This window comes from Carcharhinus amblyrhynchos, chromosome 13, assembly GCF_965287045.1.
Source record: "Carcharhinus amblyrhynchos chromosome 13, sCarAmb.v2.hapA, whole genome shotgun sequence".
NCBI lineage: Eukaryota > Metazoa > Chordata > Chondrichthyes > Carcharhiniformes > Carcharhinidae > Carcharhinus > Carcharhinus amblyrhynchos.
In genome coordinates, this window is record NC_137336.1 from 79,209,753 (window position 1) to 79,222,463 (window position 12,711).

Below are 12,711 nucleotides of genomic sequence, written 5' to 3' on the forward strand. Positions count from 1 at the left end.
TGGTGGGGGAGGGGCGCGGGGAAAGGTGGGGCCAGTGGTGAGGTCAGCGATGGTGTGGGTGCCACTGTGAGGATGACTATGAGGGAGTTGTGTGGGCCAGCACTGAGACCAGCGGTGTCGGTTGGGGGGGGGGGGGGGGAGGGGGGATTCTGGGGAAAAGCCATGAGGCCAGTGATGTCTGTAGTGAGATGGAGGGGGGCGGGAGGGTGGCGCAGGCAGGGGTGGAGGTTTTGTGGCGGACAGAAATGAAGCCAGCGATGTCTGTGGGTATTCGATGGTAGTGATTGGAATCGGGAAGGTCTTTTCAGCGATCTCGCAGCGATGTGAGCATGTGCGGCTTCCTGCTCATCCCACTGATTTCAGGCTCTTTGAAGCGAATAGCCTCCCCCGTTTTTAATGATATTTAAGATTCTGAACTTTGAAATGCATTGAGCGGGGAGATTCCAATGTGAAAGTCAACTGAGAAAATAGTTGTGATCTAGGGCAATTTTCCCACCAATTCAGCACATTTGGGAGAATCGCCTCCTCTGTCTCTGCAGCAGATTATACAAACCAGTTTTAGAACAAATTTCTGCTCTAGCGTGAGAGGCAGTGAGCTATCTCCGGGCAATCAAAATGCAAAATAATAATAATTTAAAAACGCGTTTGAATTTCTATGTGATGACATTTTTTTTCTGGATTCAACCTGTAAACACTGATGCATTCTGCGGGGAAACGTCCGAATTCAAATAGACGTGTCTGGACAAAATTCCCTAAGCACCGTCACGTTCCTGTGGTAAGAAGGTCAAAGTTCTTGAGCATTCCTCCAGCAAAATCCTTCACATACTACATTTTTTTTCTCTGGGCTGCATTCCCGAAATATTAAGTATTCTTCTGAAACAGTCTTTAAGTACCGAAGCATTTTCCTGGGTGCAAATTATTCCGGATTGCATTCTCTAAATTCTAACAAATTATCGGGGCAATCTTTTTTATACACTAACAAATTCTCCGTGGATAATTTCCAATCATTGACACATTTTGGTTCGTAGTGAGTGTAAATACTCCTACATTCTCTGGGATCAATCGCAAACTATTGAGACATTCTCAGGGAAATGAAACCTAAGGCGCAATTCATTCTGATGGAAAGAACCCGGAAATACTCACACATTATCTTGTGATAGGAGATTTAAAAATAGAATGCCCCAAACCTAGCATCCCCCCGCGGAACATTTGAAAGATTCTCACACGTGTAGAAGAACGTTGCGCTAGATTTCCATAATAAAGCCAGGGTTCCGAGGGAGCAGTCCTTTCCCATGGAGTGCTCGATACTCTGGCCTCGATGCCTTGGGAAGAATTTGAAAGTCGATTTTTGTGCCGGGGTAATTTGACATCCGAGAGGCGTGTCGACATGATCAAGCAACACGCTTCTTGCATGTCATCTGGATTTTGAACTCGTCATTTGGCCGGCATTCCTTAAGTAATACTCCAGGATCTTCTTCCTTCAGGAGCCCAATTTTTTTTTTCACGTGGCAATTTCTACCCGCGGAACACCAAGAGCCTCCGGCTGATATTGTGGGGTACACTGCGCCCACTCATCCGCTGCGACTTCTCCTTTTCACGTTTTCCTTCGGCAAAACTTTATATTGCGTTTTTTTAAAATCAAGTCCCTACTAAACAATCGCTTTAGATTTCTGCAGGCATAAATAAATAAGTAAACAGTTGTTTATAATCACCGTGGAATACAAAGTCAGATCAGTATCTTCTGAGTTGCGACTCGCCCGGCTGTAAGCGGACTCGGTCAGTCAAAGTGAGTTTTCTATCTGCATTGCCTATTGATAATCTCTTTCAATATACATGAGGAGATTCAGTGCCATCTGCCTGATGTACCGCAAAGACAGGTAAGCGGGGAGACGGGTGTTTTGATCAGGCCACTCTGCCCAACACAATGTTTTAACTTGGAATTCTGCTTCTGTCGAGAGGGATTTCTAACGTGTCTTTGAGAAACGTCCCACATCGGATGCTGGTAATCCATGGATTTTCAGCCCAATGTTTTGTTTTAGCCTTCTTTTGCTGCGAAAGGCAGCATCGATTTCAGTGTCATTGTGATCGGAACGCAAGATTGAGATATTATATTGGCAGCATTATTATGGTCTCCTGAAATAACGCTCTTGGTAAAAACAATGCTGAAAATCTGAGGGTTCAATGCCTATGAACGAATGGCTAATCATTTTGCCGTGAAATGCATTCGAGTTATTAATTAATGTATGATTTCAATTATAGAGAACAAATAAGTTCATGTGTCGAATGTCACATAAGAGTTTGTTTTTAACCTTTACTGAGGGTAGCAGTATCCTGTAGTTTCTGAATAACTATTGAATTTAATGCAACTTGAATGCAGCACTGATCATCTGTTTCGACAAATCCTTGTTGATCTGGACATTGAACTGCAAAATGAATATGGCTTCAATAAATCCCACGGAAAATATCACCTACCTTATGTTCTCTGTCGGTTAACACGTTTGCATTTAAGAGCGATCGACTGAAGGCTTCCACATCGGTTTCAATTGATTTGACCAATTCATTCCGGGAGCTGGGTAACATGCCCGGTTCGACATCCGTGTTTGTCGCCAACGTTGGTAAGCATTTGGCAGTTGAATTTTCTGTCAGAGTATAATCGACAACAGTTTCAAATGTCATACCCGCTATGAAAAAAAAATGTTGTATAATGGTGCAGAATTGTGTTTCTTGGTCTCTGGACTGGGGAAAGGCCATCACAATCCACCACAACGCATGGAAATAGAGGAAGTGTTTTGAGATGAATAGAATACTGGTTGGCAGGCATGAAAAAAAATGTTGGAATAAACGGGTCATCATATGAATTGGAGGCAGTGCCGAGTGGAGTAAAGCAAGTATCAGTGCTTGTGCGCTCACTATTCATAATGCAGATTAATCATTTAGATGAAGGAACTAAATGCACTATCACCAAATTAGCAGCTGACAGAAACCGGGATGGGCAGCTAAATTTTGACAAGAATAGGGAGATGTTCACCCTGATTTAAACAAAGAGACTGTGTGAGTAAATTAATGACAGCCGCTATAAACTGTGGCGGTTATCCACTTTGCTAGAAAAAAATACGAAAGATTATGATCTAAATGGCTATATTTTAAGAGAATGGCATGTACAACGGGACTTGGGTGTCCTTGTACCTTAGTCGCTGAAGGTAAGTTTGAAGGTGGAGCAGGCGGTAAAGAAGACTAATAATATATTCTCATCCATAGCGTCAGGACTCGATTGCAGTAGCAGGAATGCCTTGTTGCAATTATAGGGGGCATTGATCGGGCCACAAGTAGAATATTGTACGCAGTTTTTGTTTTTTTTTTCTGAGAAAGAAAGGTCTTTCTACAAAGGGAGTGAAGAAAGGGAATAACAGACTGATTCCTGAAATAGTCGGCCTGATGTCTGAGAAGAGGTTCAGTTGGTCAGGAATTTTTTCGCTGGAGTTTCGAAGAATAATTGGGGTTGGGGGATGGGGACTTCATTGAAATCTATAGAATCCTAGCAGCACTAGAAAAAAATAAATGCAGGAAGGCTGTTTCCGATGGGGTCCAGAAACATTCTCATGTCCAAAGTTACCGGGTATGGATTTAGGACAGAAATGAGGAGACATTATTGTCACTAAGAAACGAGCAAGCAAGGATTTCCCTACCACAAAGCCGTTGAGGCCAAAACATTCTATGTTTTCAAGAAGGAATTATATATATCTCTGAGGGCAACGAGGATGAAAGGATACAGCGGAAGTAGGATCAGGCTATTGATTTGGATAGTGAGACATGACGATAACGAATGGTGGAACAGGCACGAAGTGCAAAATTACATACAACTGTTACTACTATCCATCTTTACATCTTTCAAAGTAGGATACTCTGGTGCACATCAAAACATCAGATGTTTTGGATTCTCGTTGTAGAATAGTTAACTTGAAAAAAAAACACTAAAACAGAAATGTAACGCCTGTGTATCACAATCCCAAACCTTAGAAAAAAAACGCTTCAAATATATTCCCTTCCCTCAGCCACACAGCAACTCCCAACTATCTGAGAAAACATTCAGAGGTACCTTATATCCTCCAAGTCATGGCCTACCCTCGCCAACACCCAAAACTGGGCTACATACCCACTCTCGATTACACAGCAACTACTTATTCAATGCATTACAGCAACCCAACTCGTGAAAATCCACGGCCACCCCAACACATCTTCCCAAGTTCTTACCATGCTCGGAAGAGGTCTAAACTATGAGGGAGTGTACATCCTTTAAAGTTGTAAGACAGAAAGTTGCACAGCAATTGTGCAAGTTATGATCCATTTAATGCCAGAATAACCGAAGAAATATGATTAACATTGCTCAGGGTGTCGGTTCATTGCCTCTTCTTTGTGGTCGTTTCGAAGCTATCCAATTAATTTTTCACAACACCACGAGACAAAGTTGCTGTTCACTTCCTTCCATTATTTTCCTTCCTTCCTTCCTCCCTTCCTTCCTTCCTTCCTTCTCTCCTCCCTGCCTCCCCCACCCCGCGTTCCTCCCTCCCTCCCTTCCTCCTCCCCTTCATTCGTTCGTTCGTTCCTTCCTTCTTTCCATCCTGCTGTCTTTCCTTTGCTCCTCCCTCACCCCCCTCCGTTCCTCTCTCCCTTCCTCCTTCCCTTCATTCGTTCGTTTGTTCCTTCCTTCCTTCCTTCCTTCCTCCCTCCCTTCCTTCCTTCCCTCCTTCCTTCCTTCTGTACCTGTGAAAATATTTGCACCAAAAAGTTACGTGCAGGAAATGTCATTAGTCGTTATCTTGTGACATGGGACATGCAATTATCTTTTATCTTACCCACAAACCTTGTTTTACTCACCTCCAGCTTCACTACGCCACAAAATATTATCTATGATTTCCTTAGTTTTCCGGCATTTTCCCATCAGCCAATGAATTATGGCAGTAACTTCGATCAATCCCAGCAGAAATGGATATACGCCTGAACACACGAGAATAGTTACGCATTATTCCATAGTTATTGTCATATATTCAAGCACTGCAATTTATAGGATGCATTTTGAGCAATCAGTTTTCATTCGAGTGCTCATTGCCAACAATCACATGGATACATTGTGGGAAATGTGAATGTAACAGTTACGCCTAATGATTTTAACCACGGCTGTTTCACCATAGTTTACATCTAGAGCTTTCCCGGCAGTTTATTCCGTATCAGATTATCTCACTCTTATACATTTTTGATCGTTGTAAAAAAAAAAGTGATTTCGTAATTTAGACTGCATGCATTTCAGGCAAGAACGAGAGCTCGTGTTGTGCTGGTTGACGATTTGTGCGTGTTTTAATAACCCAATAATATTTCAGGTCGATCAAAACTGAACAAACACATACTGTATTCAGTTTAACATATCATTAGTGTTGTCCTGCTTTGAATATTCCCTCTTTCAAATGTTCATTTACTTGGTGAATTAGCAATAATGACTGCAGATGACAAGAAATTCCGTTCATCCATTGGATTATATTTCAGGAAAATGAGTGGCGGCTTATAACGTTTGATGTATTTCTTATGTATGTCTGTTGAGATGCACGAATTCTTATTAGCTTCATTATAAATACTTACTAATTGAAGGGAATGGACCGTTGAAAGGACAGCAGGACTAGAGGGCATAGCCTCAAGATAAGGGGGGGGGGAGCAGTTTAGAACGGAGTTGAGGAGGAACTTCTTCACTCAAAGAGTGGTGAATCTCTGGAATTGTCTGCCCGTTGAAGTGGTGGAGGCTACCTCGCTAAATATATTTAAGTCACGGGTAGATAGGTTTTTGATAGACAAGGGAATTAAGGGTTATGGGGAGAAAGCGGGAAAGTGGAACTGATCCACTTCAGATCAGCCATGATCTTATTGAATGGCGGGACAGGCTCGAAGGGCGAGATGGCCTACTCCTGCTCCTATTTCTTATGTTCTTATGTTATGTTCTTATGAAAGGAATGAGAAGCGTGATTCATTAAAAAAGTACTGCAACTGTGTCGACTTTGTGCGTGAATGTCAGTGCGTCTGCCTGTCAAGAAGCCTTCCTTTGAAAGCTCTCAGATAATTTCTTGTTTAGACGAGTTGTTACCATCGCTAACTATTGTTGTTTTCCCAATCAGTAATCCCAGTTTGAACAGCTCAGAAAAAAATTAATTAAATATAATCATGATAAATAAATCCAATACTGTCAACAGGGAATCAAGTTTACCAAAAGGTCTGTTATAACTGAGGGGCAGAACTGACATCTATACTCCAGTTCATAGGCAACAATAGAAGATCAGCATCGCGAAACTGACAAATGACTTACAGGAAAATGTCAGAGTTGTAACACCAACGCAGTTCGGCTCTTCATTCCATTGTATTAATATACGTTTTAGGGGAATAATAAAAAAACTAAAAACAACGTTCATTCTTTGAAGGAAACCATTTGAGTTTTAACATTTGAGTTTTAATGAAGTTTCAGCCTTTCTTCCCTCCGTACAAATCTTTTAATTGCTCAGATATTATCATGTACTTCACGTTCCGCGTCGCCTTGTTATGTATTGCACCCAAATCATGAAAATCATGTTAAATATATAATAAAATGTCAATCGCTATTCCAATGCGTGTTTGTTCAATGCCTGAGATTGCAGATCACTTGCGCCCAAATCTCTTCTTTCTTTTTACAACAAAATCCGTCACTGTAATTCATCGCACCACAAAAGACGATAGTAGGTATTTATCAAATACTTCCCTCGTGCTTTGTTACCAACAAGTATGTTTTAACAATAATCAACTCAATACTGAAAATTGTATGGTCCTTAATGAGCAGGAGCTCCATCAACTTGCCATGCCTACATAACCATTGCCAGTAACATTCTGTTGATACGAAAAGTTAAACTACTATTTATATATACATATATATATATTGCTGAGGAGGTCAGCTTTCCACGATGCGTGGATATTTTCTAACCCAATTCCGAAACGCCTGGCTAAAATTGTAATGGTAAGTTCACATATTCTAGTTAAGCTTCCAAGTAGAATGTATCACTTCCTCTCTCCCACAACCCAACACCCCCCCCCCCCAAAAAAAAAACTATTTCCCACGATCTATAGCCTGCATTAAATTCTGCCATCGGCTTATTCCAACGAATACATTTTTTTAGATTTATGTTCATGAACCTTAACCGTAAGAACCAGGTGATTCTGCAGTGCATGCCTTCACAGAACAATCATAATGTTCATAATGTGCCATGTTCTGATTGTACAATGTGCAGAAATGATTAAACAAGCCTGTCTTTAGTTGTAAAAATACTTGTCCGGTTTTATCTTGTTAACGCTCGTTTCATTGCGTTGACGTCGCTGACATTTTTAAACTTCTATAACGACGTGGGTATTTGGGCTTGATATCGCTTTTTAACATCCATCGACAACAGTTTACGTATTTCGAAGGAAATAGAATGCTCGTGGGTGGCCTGATGGCGTGTGATGAATTCATAATTATCTGCACTGAAATTAGTCTGCTACAGTTGTACGAAATCACTTAATATTTCAAAATCTCTACTTAATATTAGACTCAATGGGCCAATGGGCTACCTGCCCTTCATGGTTCTATGATTCTGTGAATATCCTACGCTGCTATTACTAACTTCAAATCGTTTGCTCCATCGGGAATTCCTCAGTGGTTCTTTGCTATAAAATGGAAAGTTTTAGCGTCTTTAAGTTGATTAGCGTACGAAGGAGCGTTAGCATGAGATGAAGGAATATATTTCACGCAGTAAACACGTGATTACCGAGCGGGTATTGGGCAGAGATTACATGATGGTTTATCAAATATTTTTGGACCATCAACTAGGAAGCAAAATTCAGGGCTTTACTTTACGGAAGAAAAAATGAGAGCAGCAATTGCGAGTACTTATTGTCCAGACCCTGCACCATGCCCGGACAGCCTGCTCAATTTTTAGTAATCATTTTATGATATTACAATAAATGTAGTAAATGGTTTACACAGTTAGGAATGGTTACCTGTCAGATTCCTATTAAGTTCGAAATTGGATGTTAATCATTTAATGGAAATCATTGGCATATATAAAGGTGTAGCACCGGGTACTGTGCAGAATTGTATATGGAGTTGAATCAAGTCATTACATTACTTTTTGAAAAAGCAGAATTCTTGTCTCCTTTACTGAACTGCAACCGAGAGACTCAGACACTGGTAGCAGAGAATGATTGTTGGCTTTATGTAACGGGTTGCAAGTTACGATTTTTTCGAAAAAGGAAGGAGAAAAATTCACTCAAATACGAATCAATAAAGGGGTGAGCAGGAGACAACATAAATGGCTGAACCTAAAGTAGAAGTGCGAAGATATATCTACCCACTATTATTTTCACAACGGAACCTTATGAACAATGGAGTAAATTTATCATGTGGACTAAGGTAATCGGTTTTGTAAAAGAAAACAAGTAATGGCCTTGGCTCTTTTTTTTTAAACCGTATAGATGTGAAATTAGAAGCAATGTATTTTCCGAATTTGTGTTGGAACCTTTGGACTCGGAGGAATATCTGCATAATTGCTTAATCATTACGGATAAAATTTATCAAAAAGGGATGACTTATTAAGTGCGCACGATGGTTAGGTTTAGATAGATTTCGGAAATCTTGGTATTGAAGAATACGTGATGGAATTTTACAAGCTATATATAAGGCTTCAAAAACTCCGAGTGAAGTTTTTTACAGTTCTTTTGACTTTAAGTTACTGGACTTGCTAAAGCTATAAGTCTAGATAGGCTACTGGTTTTGACAGGAGGTAAATTTGCAGAGACCGAATATGATCAAATTCAAGGATTTTCCTCTTTCTTTTATAGGGAAACATTCTATCCCCACGGCTTTTATGACACAACTGAGTCATGATGTGGAGATGATTCCGTAGGACTGGGGTAAACACAGTAAGAAGTTTCACAGCGCCAGGTGAAAGCCCAACAGAAATATTTGGTAGCATAAGCCACAAACCACAAGCTTTCGGAGCACTGGGTCAGCCATTAATAGACAGGCTGCAACAGAAACAGGATGGAGAGATTGTGCACGCACAAGGCGGCGAGGGGAATATGGCAGAAGATTGAGACCCAGAAATTGCGAGGACATAACTCATTTTAATGTCCGTAACAGGAGGGAGGACATGGAGAATGATAACAGCAAAATGAACCCCAGAAATTCCCATGGTATGATCGTTGTTGTTTTCGCCGTGAACCTGACTTTTATTAAACGTTCAACCGTCCGATACGATCAAATTGAGTGTTTGAAGCTACAAATAGCACTGAAGAATCGGAAGATGAAGAAGATAGTGACCAAAAGTGTTGTCTTATTAACGAGAGGTTTCACTCTTGTAATGAAGCTTTGGTTTTAGAGTGGTTTAATAGACTTGTATTAGACATGGCTGTACGTCTTCTGTGTGTGGAATTGACTGGTTAAAATGTTACTAGGTCTCTTTAAATGCTGAAAATCTGAACAAAGTTAAAGAATTTGAAAGTTCCATAAGTTTCACCGAAAGAGATATTGATGCCCTGAACTCACTGAAAAAGAGTGTCGACCGCTTGCAAAATTGCCAGAGCGAATGATATCATTAGCATAGACGTTGCGTCAAATGAGATAACTTTGTTCAAGTGACTCGAGTGTCAGAGGATTAATAGGGTAAATAAATAGGATTACGGGGAAGAGGAGTGGGATTGTGTCCGGTGCAGACTCGATGGACCGAGTGACCTATAAATCCTATGATTGGACGTGTAGGCGTTCGATGAAGAAAACACACATGAAACTAAATATGAAAAATCATAAGGCAACAGTTCTTCGAAAAGAAAAGTGGATTTACCATTTACACTGTCGGGACTCTATCGTCTTCCATTAACAAAACATTTTTTTTTACGGATAAAGAGGGTAAGGAAGTGTTGTCAGAATCCGGAAATGGGAATTCACCTGATTAAAAAGCTCATTGTTTTGAAACTGCATCGACATGTTACGGTGCGGTGCCGTGGAAGAATGACAGTCGGGTCCCCGACCCATGCCGTGGGCATTCCCTTGTTATGTTTAGATTGTATTGCACTGTAAAATCATTGTTGATCAAAGTTGGTAAATTGAAATGGTAGGTAGTTTTACAGCGACAATAACCTTGAAATAGTGCTCCAGAGGAGATATGGATTCAAAATTCATCATACAGCCTGTGAAATTGGATCTTTATTATCGATCGTGAAACTCAAAAAAAAATCTCCGCCAACGTGCTCATGAAATTGGAAGGAAAGTTCTTAAATAGGAAGCGCGATTCACATCCTCCATCCTTAACCTTGAGAATCTGCATGAATTTTCCAACTTCGAGGATCTACATGTAGTTTGCTAAGTGGTTAAATGATATGGTGCAAACGGATATTTTTTTTTTCACGTGGATGATGGTTTCATTAAACTATGGTTAGTCATCACAGCTCTTCACTCTTTCGCTCGGAGCTATGATATCAGTGATGAAAAGTTCAATATTTGGTGAAGAATAGTTCACAGAATCGAATATTAGGAAGCCTCTATGTTTTCAGTCCTCGTTCCAAACAACGTTTTTTTTCATATATTGCAGGTGGAAATAGCCTGAAATTAATGCAGCGTTGTCGCAAGGTCGGCGTTATGTTTTTCCAGAGATAATCTAACGAGCATACATTAACGACTCCTTCATTCATGTTCATGATTTAGCTCCTTATCTTAACTTCTCTGTGCAGAGTTCTCATTTACGACACATGATCTGATAGATTTACAGTAAATCGACTTCTTATTAGCCATGTAATGATAATCGCATCAGATTCCGGAAATTGCATAAGTGAACGCGCAATTTTTCAACGCACCTTTGATGGTGCACAACGTCTATCAGGAAATTGATGCATGTAAGGATTACACAGTGTATACATTTCCCAGCAATTGCACCCTGAGCTGTTCGAGATCCAGGCGTTAGAAATTATATAATAACTGGCCTAATGTTAACAAACAAGTGGCTGCAATTCCGAATTAGCTCACGAGAGAAACTATAGGAACGAATCTAATGCCTTAAAATATAAAACGGTAAAGAGTGTTTATCCCAATTTTTAAGAGTGGAGGCATTTGTTGGAAACGGGAAATAATCAATTTCCACTGTTAGGAGACAGGAATCTAGAACTGAGAATCGAAGTATGATACTAAAACCTTTCAGGAGTGACGTTCAGGAACATTCGTTCATAAAAAGGGCGTTAGACGTTTGAAACACTTTCCACTAAACACAATCGGTACTCGTATGTGTTTATTTTAAAGCGGAAGCTGCTAATGTTTGACCACTAGATTTCAATAGATAATGGAGAAAGTGTATAAGGCCGCGTTTAAACGCGGTTTTATTGAGTATTGTAAATTGCTCACGTTTCTAACTGCGGTACCATTACTTGCAGATTTTAATACTCGCATGTGCAATTTACGCAGAACGATTTCTGACCCATGGTGATAGATCACTCTTAAAGTATCCAACCAGCTGATTATCACAACGAACACCAAGAACCTTCATGTCGAGAACTCCGACAAAATCGGACTAACCTATTGAATGTGTACTACATTACACAAACTGCAAAGACAAACAATTCCCTCAGTGGGCTTGTGTTGATGCTATTGGAAAACAAATGTGATTAACATATACCAATTGGCTGACGACTAAAATAAAAAGCAAAAATCGCTGTCGAAACAGCTCGACAGACTGGAGGGACTGATTGTGGACAAGTCGCCAGGACCGGATGGAATGCATCCAAGGGTTCTGAAGGAAATGGCGGAGGTGATAGTGGATGCCTTGGTGATTATTTTCCAAACGTCGCTGGATTCCGGGGAAGTGGCGGAAGATTGGAAAATGGCTAATATTACGCCCTTGTTTAAGAAGGGTGGCAGGCAAAAGGTGGGGAATTATAGGCCGGTTAGTTTAATGTCTGTTATAGGAAAAATGTTAGAATCCGTGATCAAGGAGAAAATAGCGAGGCATCTTGAGGAGAATTGTTTGGTACAGCAGGCGCAGCACGGTTTTGTTAAGGGGAAGTCGTGTCTGACGAATTTATTGGAGTTCGATGAGGATGTGTCTAGGGCAGTGGATACAGAAGAGCCGGTGGATGTGATGTTTCTTGATTTTCAGAAGGCGTTTAACAAGGTCCCTCACAAGAGGTTATTGCAGTAGGTCAGGGGGCATGGAGTTGGGGGTAGCGTGGATAGAGGATTGGCTGTCAAATAGGAGGCAGAGAGTGGGGGGCAATGGGTGCTATTCGGATTGCCGGTTGGTGACTAGTGGAGTGCCCCAGGGGTCGGTGCTGGGGCCTCAGCTGTTCACCATTTATATAGATGATCTGGAGGAGGGAACCGAGTGCATGGTGTCGAAATTTGCTGATGACACCAAGATTGGTGGAACGGCAAATTGTGCGGAGGGTGTGGAGAGTCTGCAGAAGGATCTAGATAGGCTGGGCAAATGGGCCAGGAACTGGCAAATGGAATTTAATGTTGGCAAATGTGAGGTTGTCCACTTTAGTAGGAATAATGGTAGGAAGGACTATTACTTACGTGGCAAAAAACTGCAACAGGCGAGCTGCAGAGGGACCTCGGGGTCCTTGTGCATGAGTCGCAAAAACCCAGCCTGCAGGTGCAGCAGGTGGTCAGGAAGGCGAATG